General features: G+C 39.9%; 1 long non-coding RNA gene across 1 annotated transcript in view; it reads right to left on the bottom strand.

Annotated features, from left to right (window-relative positions):
* LOC111861880 overlaps nt 1–11,574 on the bottom strand; it is a 15,404-nt gene extending 3,830 nt beyond the window's left edge. The window contains exon 1 of the long non-coding RNA XR_002842345.2: nt 11,533–11,574. This is a non-coding gene — a long non-coding RNA (uncharacterized LOC111861880). The remainder of the gene's footprint in view (nt 1–11,532) is intronic.
* Nucleotides 11,575–12,506: the final 932 nt, after the last annotated feature.

Genomic DNA, 12,506 nt, shown 5'->3' with positions numbered 1-12,506 from the left:
GCATTCAGGGGTGTCCAAAACGTATGAATTCTCGCAGAGAAGGAAAAAAATTGGCAAATTTCTTTTTGGAGTCAGTGCAAAAATTTTAACATGTTTTATACAATCTGTAAATTACAATATCTGATTCTATATTCTTTCGAGAAAAAAACAGCGTTTATTTCGTTCGATTATCACAGAAATAGCAGAAATAGGAGCAAAATTAGTAAGTAACTTACAGCTCTTACGGATATCTAAGAGCGGCCCTTTAAATAATTGCGTACCGCTGCCAAAGCCTAAGTTTAAAGGGCCGTAGGATAAAGGTTAACACACAGTTCGGTGTATGTTTTCCTTTGGCACCACAGCCCCAATTTAGGCCTTGGCCTACCATCATGACACTCTCTGTTTCACTTTGGTTTACCAGATCTCAGACGTCCAGTAGGATTCCTTGGGCGGGTGATCAGCTCATCACAAGTCTCTACCTGTACACAAACACAGAAAAACACACGCACACACATACACCAAACATTCATGCACGGAGTGGGATTCAAACCCACAATTCCAGCTTCTAAGTGAGTGAAGGGAGTGCATGCCTCAGACCGCTTGGCTACCGTGACCAGCTTGGTGTATGGGAGACCATGTGCAAATACTATACAAGGCGAACTGGAAAGTTCCTGGACTAGGGCAAAAAAGAAATACTGACTTAACTTACTTTATTCTGTCTACCATCTCCTTCAAAACAGTCTCCTTGAGAACGTACACAGAGTTCTCATCATTGTTTCCACATTTCAAGAGCGACGTGGAAGACATTTTCCTCAATGCTGCCGAGTACCGCTTGTGATTCCCTTTGGAGGTCAGATACTGTTTCAAAACTTTGTCCCTTCAGTTTCATTTTCAAATTGGGAAACAGTGAAATCACAGGGGGGCTAAGTCCGGCAAGTAGGGAGGATGGGAAACGAAAACCACGTTGTTAGTCACAAACTCAGTGGCTTTCAGGGATGTGTGGGTGGGTGTGTTGCCGTGATGAGGGGGCAATATGGCACACATACAAATTCTCTGTTGAAATCTTCTGGCAAACTCCATGACTGATCCCAATGGTGTCTGCAAGGTCATGGATTGTTGTGTGAGTCTTTGTGGATGAGTTCTCAAATTTTTCAACATTTTCTGTCATTTTGCTGGTGCTTGGTCACCCTGAATGTTCATCACCTTCAAATGACACTTGACTGGCCTTGAAATGTGAATGCCATTCAAAAACCACTGTCCCTCTTAAAGAACGTTCTCCAAAGGCCTCATGAAGCATTTCTAGAATTTTGGCAGTGGATTTACCAATGATATGTATGTACTGGCCGTCTTGTATTGCACTCAATCTCACATGTCACTTCACTATATGTTTTGGCATCTCTGTGCCATCCTCAGGTGTGTTATTTAGGCTAAGCCATTGCATTGCTCACAACCTGAGGATGGCACAGTGATGCCGAAACATGTAGTGAAGTGACATGTGAGATTGAGTGCATTACAAGATGGCCAATATATATATATATATATATATCATGGACGAGAATCAGTGCAACAGGACGCTAAAATACAACATTATGGATTTACCAAGTTTCATGCAAAACTCGACACACTGCTTGATTGTGCCATCAATCGTAGAAAAAATGACACACGAAGTCGAAAAAGCATTAGAGTAAAAACAATGCATGTTCAGAGCAACATGTCATATGGCAGACTGATGCAACAGGCTTTCAGAAGTATGACCTTGGCCTCCCCTCTCATCTTCTTTCACTAATGCAGTTACAACAATAACAGTCCAGGAACTTTCTGATAGCACCTCATATTGAATATTTTCTGTCTTTGTTGTGTTTATCTTTAAGTATATTTATCTTTTTGTATTTGTACAGGGACATTCTTACGGTTGTTGACTGGTTCACTGTTCCGCGTTTCCCGGGGACCAGCACACAGCCGACTGTCAGTGAAATATGAATTTTGCAAATGAATGAGCATGCCTGATGGTCCATAATGTTTGGAACTATGGGAAGTTATTAAATTTGTGGATGGCTTGATGGCATGCGTGGGAATGTGTTTATGATCTGTCAGCAGTGGGCGGCAGTTATCAACTCCATTAGTCATTTGTTCTGTTACAATCAGTGAGCACTGTGTTCTATCATGATCCGGTATACTTTAGAGAAATGTGCATTTCTGTATGACACTTATGCCAAATACAATTCTGCTAGTAAGCGCTGGTGAAAGTTTTGTGATGAAAGAGTCCCAGGAGACAAACAATTCACAATTTGGTGACTAAGCTTTGATTAACAAGACTCTTAATAGAAAAAAACAAAAGAATAAGTGCCCAGTGCTCAATGTCTAGCTCAAAGAGACTGGAGTGTCACAGGAGTGTGCAAGAAGGGCAACACAACTGCTGCAGCTTAAACCATATAAGACATTAGTAATAATTGGGGCCCAGATCTCTAGGACATGTCATATTTTCTTCCTAGGGTTTATTTCTATTTTTAAATGTAACTGTATACATTTCCACTCATTCTTACTAAAATTATATAGTTTTTATTGTGCATATAAATGCAGGTTTCAAAGTTTTATTGGTTTTACAGCATAATTTGGCATAATTTTGAAATAAGGTCATATTTTTGTCATTTTAGAATAAATTCCTTGATATAAGGTACAATTTTGGCTCCATAATGTTTTGTACTACACAATAAATTTCAGACTGGACTGTTGCTCCAATGTGGCATAGAGTTCAAGTGCATGAAGTTCGTATTAAAAACCACATTTTTTGACTAGACAGTACTTGCAGTTACAAAGGCAAAATTTGTGGAATGCAACATTTATAACCTGGCTCTGTCCCAGTCTCTGTCCTACTACAGTATATACCGTATAGTAAGATGGAGACTGGAAAAGGCTGGCTAGCCAGGCATATACCCATTCCACTCTTCCTTTTTTTTGCTAGTGGGGTGGGACTGAGTCCCTTGCACTGCAGCCACTTCTGGCCTACTGTAACAGTCCCAGATAATAGGTGTGGGTGATTGTGGAGCAACTGGTGGAATGAAGATTGGCAGGGGGAAACCGAACTACTTGGAGAAAACCTGCCCCAGCACCACTTTGTCCAAAAAATCCCACTTGACCAGACCCGGGATCGAACCCGGGACACCACGATGGGAAGCCAGCGACTAACCGCTTGAGCTATGGTGCGGCCCATTCCAGTCTTAAAAGTATTCTATTTATATATGTGGAGGGCCTTCAAACACTTCAGCTTGACTTTACAATGCCTAGAGTACATGTCGTTCATGTTCAGTTTTGTGCAGGAGTTTGGTGAAAAAGTGTTTAGTACTGATGCAGAGATATTTCGTTACAAGCTGTATGACGTGAAAGTTATGGCTGAAAAGCAATTTGCTGTGCAGCAGCATCGTAAAACTTCTAAACATGTTATGTCTAAGCAGATTATCTACAAATGACACCAGACAAAGTTTGTTGTTTAACCTTTAAGCTAGGGGCATTTAATTTCTGGTAAGGGCAGCGGTATGGAATAAATTTAAATACCTGCGATTATAAAGCCATAAAAACTGTAATCATTTACTAAATTTGCTCCTATTTCTGCAATTTCTGTGATAAACGAACGAAATAAACGCTGCTTTTTTCTCGAAAGAATATAGAATCAGATATTGTAATTTACAGATTGTATAAAACATGTTAAAATTTTTACACTGACTCCAAATAAGAAATTCCCCAGTTTTTTAGTTTCTCTACAAGAATTCATAGAGTTCTCAGTAAGTATGAATGCAGGCTGGTGGGTGACATCACTTGACAGCTATGGCAACACAGCGGATGTTGTGTCTAAAGCTTCTCAGTGTCTAAATCACGTAGTTCTTTCGGTATGAGGAGAGTGGGCGAAGGAAATAAACTCGGTGTTTATTATCGCGCTGGGCTACACAATAAGATTACTGTTCTTATACAGTTCAAGGCTAGCTTTCTTTATGAAATTGCATTGCAGTTTCATTACACTGAGTACTAGCTTCATGGCTGGAAGTGTTCTGGCGAAGTATTTCAAAGTTTGATCCTACCATGGCGTCGTCTCGTTTGGAAGATTCTGACATATTTCAGCTCATCAATGACTCCGATTCAGATTACTGTACCGACAATTCTGAGAGTGACGTTGAAGGTAGCAAATCAGAAAGTGATTTCGATGAAGACCCATCATCTTCGTCGGCAACCTGGGGACCACCACACCAGCGTGGCACAAGGAGTGTGAATACTTTTTCAGGTGGAGCTGTGGGGTTAAAAACCCATGAAGCTCCACATGTACATAAGGATTCCACCCCTTTCTGAGTTTTCATGCTGTATTTTGCAGAGATTATCCATCTGCTGGTGGAAGAGATGAACAGATACTACCACCAGCACGTAGACAGACGTCAAGACGGACCTTCTCTGCGGCCTGACGTGACCGAATCCGAGATATTTTTGTTTCTAAGAATAATCATTCAAATGGGACATGACATTAGAGACAGACTAACGGACTACTGGTCGACTCTAAACCAATTTGCCACGCCTTTCTACTCTGAGACAATGAAACGCGACCGATTTCTTCACATTCTTCGTTTTCTACATTTTGCAGACAACAGTACAGGAATTGACAGGAATGCCGACAGTTATGACCGACTATGGAAAATTCGGACCATCTTCGACACTGTCAATGACGCATTTGAAAAATATTATAACCCTTCCGAACATTTGGCCATTGACGAAATAATAGTTAAATTCAAGGGAAGGGTGATTTTTAAGCAGTACATTCCAAAGAAACACAAACGTTTCGGAATCAAAATTTTCAAAATTTGTGACGCCGCTGGGTATACTTATGACATGAAAATTTACCTAGGAAAAGACAGGACACGTGCCGACCGAGGCGTGACAGCAACACATGCTACAGTTAGGGACCTGTGCAAGCGTATTGAGGGCGTAGGTCACAAACTGTACATGGACAATTTGTTTTCTTCACCCGACTTGTTTGACAAACTGATGACAAAGAACATAACATGCTGTGGGACAGTCAGCCCTAATCGGAAGGGCTTGCCTGACGATTTTCGACGAAGACAGTTTCGACTTAGGAAAGGGGACATTCGTGTTAGGGTGAGACAGAACATGACAGCACTAGTTTGGAAGGACAAACGTGACGTTTACATGCTGACAAATATGCACTCTCCTCCAGCAGAAGGCAGTTTCTGTGATGAGCATGGAAATGCCATAAAGCCAGCTGTTGTTGCTGACTACAACACGCACATGGGTTATGTGGACAAGGTGGACAGGATGGCAAACAGTTATGGCATCTGCCGTCGAACCTGGAAATGGAGAAATAAACTATTTTTCCATCTCCTGGATCTGACGATTCTGAACAGCCACATCCTGTTGAAATCCTGTGGCGCGAATTGGACGCACAGAGATTTTCGTCTCGCCCTTGTGCGGAACATGCTGGAGCTTGCTAGAAGGGGTCCACCTCGCCCTCAACGGCCCAGGGGTCGAACCCCGGCTGTTACATAGGAGCCATCTCAAATAGGGGAGGTCAGAACACAACANTAGAAGAACACAAGCTTATTTGGCTCTCAGTTTTCAATATTTCTATAACCCAAGTTATTCACTTCTCAGTTTTCACTGTTACAATTGCAATTTATAAATACATGCATTTTCATATTTTGAAATTTGAAAGATCGCCGATTGTCACTAAGGATAGTTTTGTATTTGGACAAACTTTGTTCCACATCACATGATGTGACAGGAGCATAATTGAAGAATGTCAGGTCGTTTGGTGACAGTTCTGGATCATCTTCGAATGTTTCTGGTTTACCGGAAAGTATATCTGCAATCTTGCTTATTGTTGAATAACCAGCATTCCGATGAAGAACCCTTTCTATTTTGGTTTTAATCTTGTTGCTTACTTCACCACGAGATCAGCTTAGTTCATTCTGAATGCATTTTACGGTGTCCAACGCATCACGGAGTTCAGTCCCTACAGCTTCCAGATGAGTTATTGCACTTCAAATTGTACAGAAGTTCGACTTTATGTATGTCAGATTTTTTGCTAGTCCGGTAGAGAAGTCCTTGACAGCTTTAATTGATCTTGACTCCCAGCTGTGAAAGTCATTAACCAATGGTTGTGTAATTTTCACAATAATATGCCACAGCGTCTAACCATGTACCCCACCATGTAATGATAGGCTGTGGAGGAAGTGGCAGTGGAGGAGCTTCTTTTTTAAATTTCAGTACTTGAAGAGGGGCCTTGATGAATATTTTCTTTCCGTCTGGAATTAGCCTATCTACGTCTGGAAAATTTCTTAGAACTTCTTCAGCCACTCTATGCAATGCACGAGTGAGGCAAGTAATATGGATCATTTTTGGGTAAAGGATTTGAAGTCCTTTGGCAGCCTTCCTCATGTATGGAGCAGCATCTGTTACTAGGAGAAGGATACTATTTCGCTGTATTCCATCTGGCCACATGGCATTATGAAATAGGACAGCTGTAGTCGAATGCTTTGCACTTTCAAGATCTTCACAATCAAAAAGAAATATCTCTCCCAGTTTATTTTGTTTCATGGTTCTAACTATAATTCGCGATATACCGCCCATCTACGTCAGAAGTCTCATCCAAGGAAACCCATAACTTGTCAGCAGCAGATGTTCGAATCTTATTTAACATATCTTCATAACATGTAGAGGGATAATTTTTCTTAACGTTATTCACTTGGGATAGGATGACAAGTGTATGTCTCCAGAAATGTTCTGAAGTGCTGATTATGTAATTTCTCTATTGAAATATTTGAAGAAACCATCCATTGACACAGATCTTTCGAAAATTCTGACCCATTGTTCGTTGAAGTAGAAGAAGAAGAAGAATTAGCAGAATTGTTTTTAACCTTTAAACTACTAATGACCCCATATGGGGTCGCAAAAATAAAGTCACCGGTACGAATGACCCCATATGGGGTCGCACAGTCCGCGCGTGCACACGTTGCTTTAAAATCTAATTTTAAGATAGAAATTCTTTTCCTATTTTGAATTGTTTCATTTTTGGTCCGTTACACTATCAATCACAAAGTCAATAGAAAGTCCGTCGAGTGTAACAATGTTTTTAGGTCACTTCTTTATCACATTTGCCTTGCATGTTTCGGTTTAATAAAACCATCATCAGAGGCACATATTACAAACACATGAAAACACTGGCGTTGTTTAATGTACACAGTATATATGCTGCGTGGATGCTGCTACAAATGTCGATGTGTAAAAGCACAACACTTTCTAGGAATATTGAATGCACGTTCAACTCTCGCATTCCATCTGAAATTGCCCTCAAATTAAACCGTCAATGTTAAAATATTTAAAAGTTTAAAACATTTGAAGTAAAATGTTAGGCTCCTCCTTGTTAATTCATCCCGATGATGGGAGATGTCAGCTTGAGGTTGTATAGGCTTATGGTCAGATGTTTCCTATGCTATCTGACCATAAGCCTATACAACCTCAAGCTGACATCTCCCATCATCGGGATGAATTAACAAGGAGGAGCCTAACATTTTACTTCAAATGTTTTAAACTTTTAAATATTTTAACATTGACGGTTTAATTTGAGGGCAATTTCAGATGGAATGCGAGAGTTGAACGTGCATTCAATATTCCTAGAAAGTGTTGTGCTTTTACACATCGACATTTGTAGCAGCATCCACGCAGCATATATACTGTGTACATTAAACAACGCCAGTGTTTTCATGTGTTTGTAATATGTGCCTCTGATGATGGTTTTATTAAACCGAAACATGCAAGGCAAATGTGATAAAGAAGTGACCTAAAAACATTGTTACACTCGACGGACTTTCTATTGACTTTGTGATTGATAGTGTAACGGACCAAAAATGAAACAATTCAAAATAGGAAAAGAATTTCTATCTTAAAATTAGATTTTAAAGCAACGTGTGCACGCGCGGACTGTGCGACCCCATATGGGGTCATTCGTACCGGTGACTTTATTTTTGCGACCCCATATGGGGTCATTAGTAGTTTAAAGGTTAAAAACAATTCTGCTAATTCTTCTTCTTCTTCTACTTCAACGAACAATGGGTCAGAATTTTCGAAAGATCTGTGTCAATGGATGGTTTCTTCAAATATTTCAATAGAGAAATTACATAATCAGCACTTCAGAACATTTCTGGAGACATACACTTGTCATCCTATCCCAAGTGAATAACGTTAAGAAAAATTATCCCTCTACATGTTATGAAGATATGTTAAATAAGATTCGAACATCTGCTGCTGACAAGTTATGGGTTTCCTTGGATGAGACTTCTGACGTAGATGGGCGGTATATCGCGAATTATAGTTAGAACCATGAAACAAAATAAACTGGGAGAGATATTTCTTTTTGATTGTGAAGATCTTGAAAGTGCAAAGCATTCGACTACAGCTGTCCTATTTCATAATGCCATGTGGCCAGATGGAATACAGCGAAATAGTATCCTTCTCCTAGTAACAGATGCTGCTCCATACATGAGGAAGGCTGCCAAAGGACTTCAAATCCTTTACCCAAAAATGATCCATATTACTTGCCTCACTCGTGCATTGCATAGAGTGGCTGAAGAAGTTCTAAGAAATTTTCCAGACGTAGATAGGCTAATTCCAGACGGAAAGAAAATATTCATCAAGGCCCCTCTTCAAGTACTGAAATTTAAAAAAGAAGCTCCTCCACTGCCACTTCCTCCACAGCCTATCATTACATGGTGGGGTACATGGTTAGACGCTGTGGCATATTATTGTGAAAATTACACAACCATTGGTTAATGACTTTCACAGCTGGGAGTCAAGATCAATTAAAGCTGTCAAGGACTTCTCTACCGGACTAGCAAAAAATCTGACATACATAAAGTCGAACTTCTGTACAATTTGAAGTGCAATAACTCATCTGGAAGCTGTAGGGACTGAACTCCGTGATGCGTTGGACACCGTAAAATGCATTCAGAATGAACTAAGCTGATCTCGTGGTGAAGTAAGCAACAAGATTAAAACCAAAATAGAAAGGGTTCTTCATCGGAATGCTGGTTATTCAACAATAAGCAAGATTGCAGATATACTTTCCGGTAAACCAGAAACATTCGAAGATGATCCAGAACTGTCACCAAACGACCTGACATTCTTCAATTATGCTCCTGTCACATCATGTGATGTGGAACAAAGTTTGTCCAAATACAAAACTATCCTTAGTGACAATCGGCGATCTTTCAAATTTCAAAATATGAAAATGCATGTATTTATAAATTGCAATTGTAACAGTGAAAACTGAGAAGTGAATAACTTGGGTTATAGAAATATTGAAAACTGAGAGCCGAATAAGCTTGTGTTCTTCTATGTTGTGTTTTTAGCTAACAGAGTTAAATTAACGTTTAAATCATGTGCGCCAGTGTTTGTCTAAAATATGAACGCAAAAATCATTATAAGCAAAACAAGAAATGTTTTAATTCAGTATAAAATGTCGCAATTCCATCAGTTTCCTTTTCTTCAGAAACAAAATAGGGCTAATTTGGTATGTAGGGCCTACTATCATATATACATCATTTTTATTCTTAAACTCTAGTAAAAGTTATAATTAAAATTGTGAAATTCTATTTCCCATTTAATATTTAAGGTCACTTTTACACTTTTTATGTCATATTTGATGTAATTTTGGGGCATAAGAGCATGCACATATTTACGGTTTTTAGGTCATAAAAATCTGGGCCCTAGTAATATTGCATGCCTTGCAGCTGTGCGATCCGGGTTCATTTTTGCAGTTTTTTCTACAGTGGACCATTAAAGATGAGATTCATCTCGAACTGACATTCTTTTCTGATGAGGCATAGGTTCACTTGCAGGGATACATAAATACAAAAAATAATTGCTACTGGATTTCACTAAATCCACATCTAACCCATGAAATATGGCTCCAACCAGTGAAAGTTGGAGTCTGGCTTGCTGTAAGGGCAACAAGGATTGCTCTACTTGCCTCTTTACAGGAACAATTAATTGTGAAAGATATGTACAGTTCAAAGGCCACGCCATAGCTGAAGCAGTTAGCCACTGGCTTCTCACAGCGGCAGCCCGGGTTTGATCCCGGGCCTGGTCAAGTGGGATTTGTGGTGGACAAAGTGGAGCTGGGGCAGGTCTTCTCCGAGTACTTTGGCTTCCCCTGCCAATCTTCTTTCCACCAACTACTCCACAATCACCTTCAACTATCATCTGGGGCTGGTACAATAGGCCAGAACTGGCCACCATAGAAGGAAATTAGTCCCACCCCACCAAGTAAAAAAAATTTATGTACAGGTCATTCTCAGACAATTCTTTCGAGAGTTACAAAAGAAAAAAGACTCTATGGCTGGTTTCAGCAAGCCTAAGCTACTGCCCACATTTTACGTATGTCTATGCAACCTTTGCCCGATACTTTTGGGGACAGAAATATCAGCACTGGTATTTGGCAGGCACATTCACCTGACCTTAATTCTTAGATATTTTCTTCAGTGGTTCTTTGCACGAAGAAGTTTGAAACAGTAAACACCACCTGGAAGAACTAAAAAGAATATTCATAGGGAAATTGCAACAATTCTGGCAAAACAGCTTTAAGGGTTAATCAGAACCCCTTCTGCTGGTGCAAGGAATGTCTAGATGTAGGGGGACAGCATTTTCAACAACTTCTGTGACCTGTGAACTGTATGCTTCATTCCAAATGTTAGTGGCCACAGGCATACTGATACACTGGCAAAATCTGTATGCACCTTGCAGCCAGTAGTGCATCAGTCACTGTGAACCAGCCGAGAAAAGCAAGAACCTCCGTCTATATGTAGATGTAGAAATTTTCTTTGATGTTCATTACTAGCTTTCTTTGTGTTTTTAATTACATCTATTGTAGATTCCAATTAACCACAATTCTGTCTATATTTCAGGATGTGTTGCCAATGCCAGTTCTTCACTATTGCTTTCTACACCTCTTACACAATCTCTGTATCTAACACTAAGTCACCTTTCTGTCTAACCGAAAACAACAAAAAAAATCTGTCATGACAACCAATCACCTGACAGCAGGTACAGAGGCAACTCCAACAGTGTCAGGTATATTAAATTTACTTCATACAAAGGGCAACAGGCAACACATGTCTATAATCTGTCAAACATTATCACAAAGCTATAGAGAATCATTAGTTATCCTGTAACAAATCCTCAACACAAAGACACCTCTATGTTATTACATGGATACAGACTGCATGGGAGACAGAAAAAATATAAATGATAAACTTCAGCATTTATAGATCCTGGGAACTCTTATGATATAGTAACAAAGCACTGCTTAGCGGAGTGGTACAATGAACACAACATTCAATGTAGTACAGTTGCCAGAAACATTTCAGGAAAAAAAAAAACTTCAAAGTGTAGTCAACAGCACAGTGGAGATGTTTCATGTTCACAGAGATGGATATCAGAAGGACAAGCGGCATTTCTGCACATTTGTGTTATCTGCCTAAGAATGCACATACAGCTCACCTCAGGTTCAGCCTTTATTTCTGGAAATGTTATTAGGACAGGATCCTCTTCCTCTTCTGCATCTGAGACTGCCTCAGATTTTACATTCATGGCCTGATTTGCATCATGAGGTGTTGGGTATGTCTGGCTGTATGGACCCACTAAAGCGTTCTCCAAATTAGTACGGTTCTGTAAAAACCATCACATCCTTATCAGAAATGGATGCACAACACACATTAAACAGCATATGCTTTCCTTGCTATGGCTGTTTCTCATCATATCTAACCCATGAGAGTTGTTTTGTACAGATGTTCTTCTCTACAGCTATCATGAGCACTAGAAAGTACTCGGTTCATAGCTCAGTGACCTTCCCAAGGAACTATAGGTCACTGCAGCAATACAGAAAATATCTGCTTTTTTGGTGCCTAAGAACATCATAATGAAGAGCTCCACAACTTGTAACCTTCGTTCACAAAGCATAATTATATCATCAAGTCAAGCAGGATGAGATGGGCACCTTATATAGCAGGCATGGGGGAGAAATGGAATGCATATATAATTTGGTGAGAAAGCCAGAAGGAAAGAGACCACTAGGAAGGCCTAGGCATAGGTGGGAAGACATTTTAGTGGATCTTTAAGAGACATAGGATGGGGTGATGTGGACTGGATTCATATGGCTCAAGATAGGGACTTGTGACGGGTTTTTGCGAACGTCAATATACTTCCAGCTTCTATACAATGTTGGGAAATTCTTAGGTGGCCAAGCAAATGGTGGCTTCTCAAGGACTCACTCAGCTCCATGGAGTTATTTATTGTACGTAAAAGCTAAAGTAAAGGAGGATGAGATGGGCAGCTCATATAGCAGGTATTGGGAAGAAGAGCAATTCATATGGGATTTGTTGAGAAAGCCAGAAAGGGCTCATTGCTGTGTTCAACATGGCTCCATATTCTGTGGCATACAGACTCAGTACAAACCCTTCCAAATTATTGCTTTA

This window comes from Cryptotermes secundus, unplaced genomic scaffold (assembly GCF_002891405.2).
Source record: "Cryptotermes secundus unplaced genomic scaffold, Csec_1.0 scaffold2126, whole genome shotgun sequence".
NCBI lineage: Eukaryota > Metazoa > Arthropoda > Insecta > Blattodea > Kalotermitidae > Cryptotermes > Cryptotermes secundus.
This window is presented reverse-complemented; position numbering and strand designations above follow the sequence as displayed.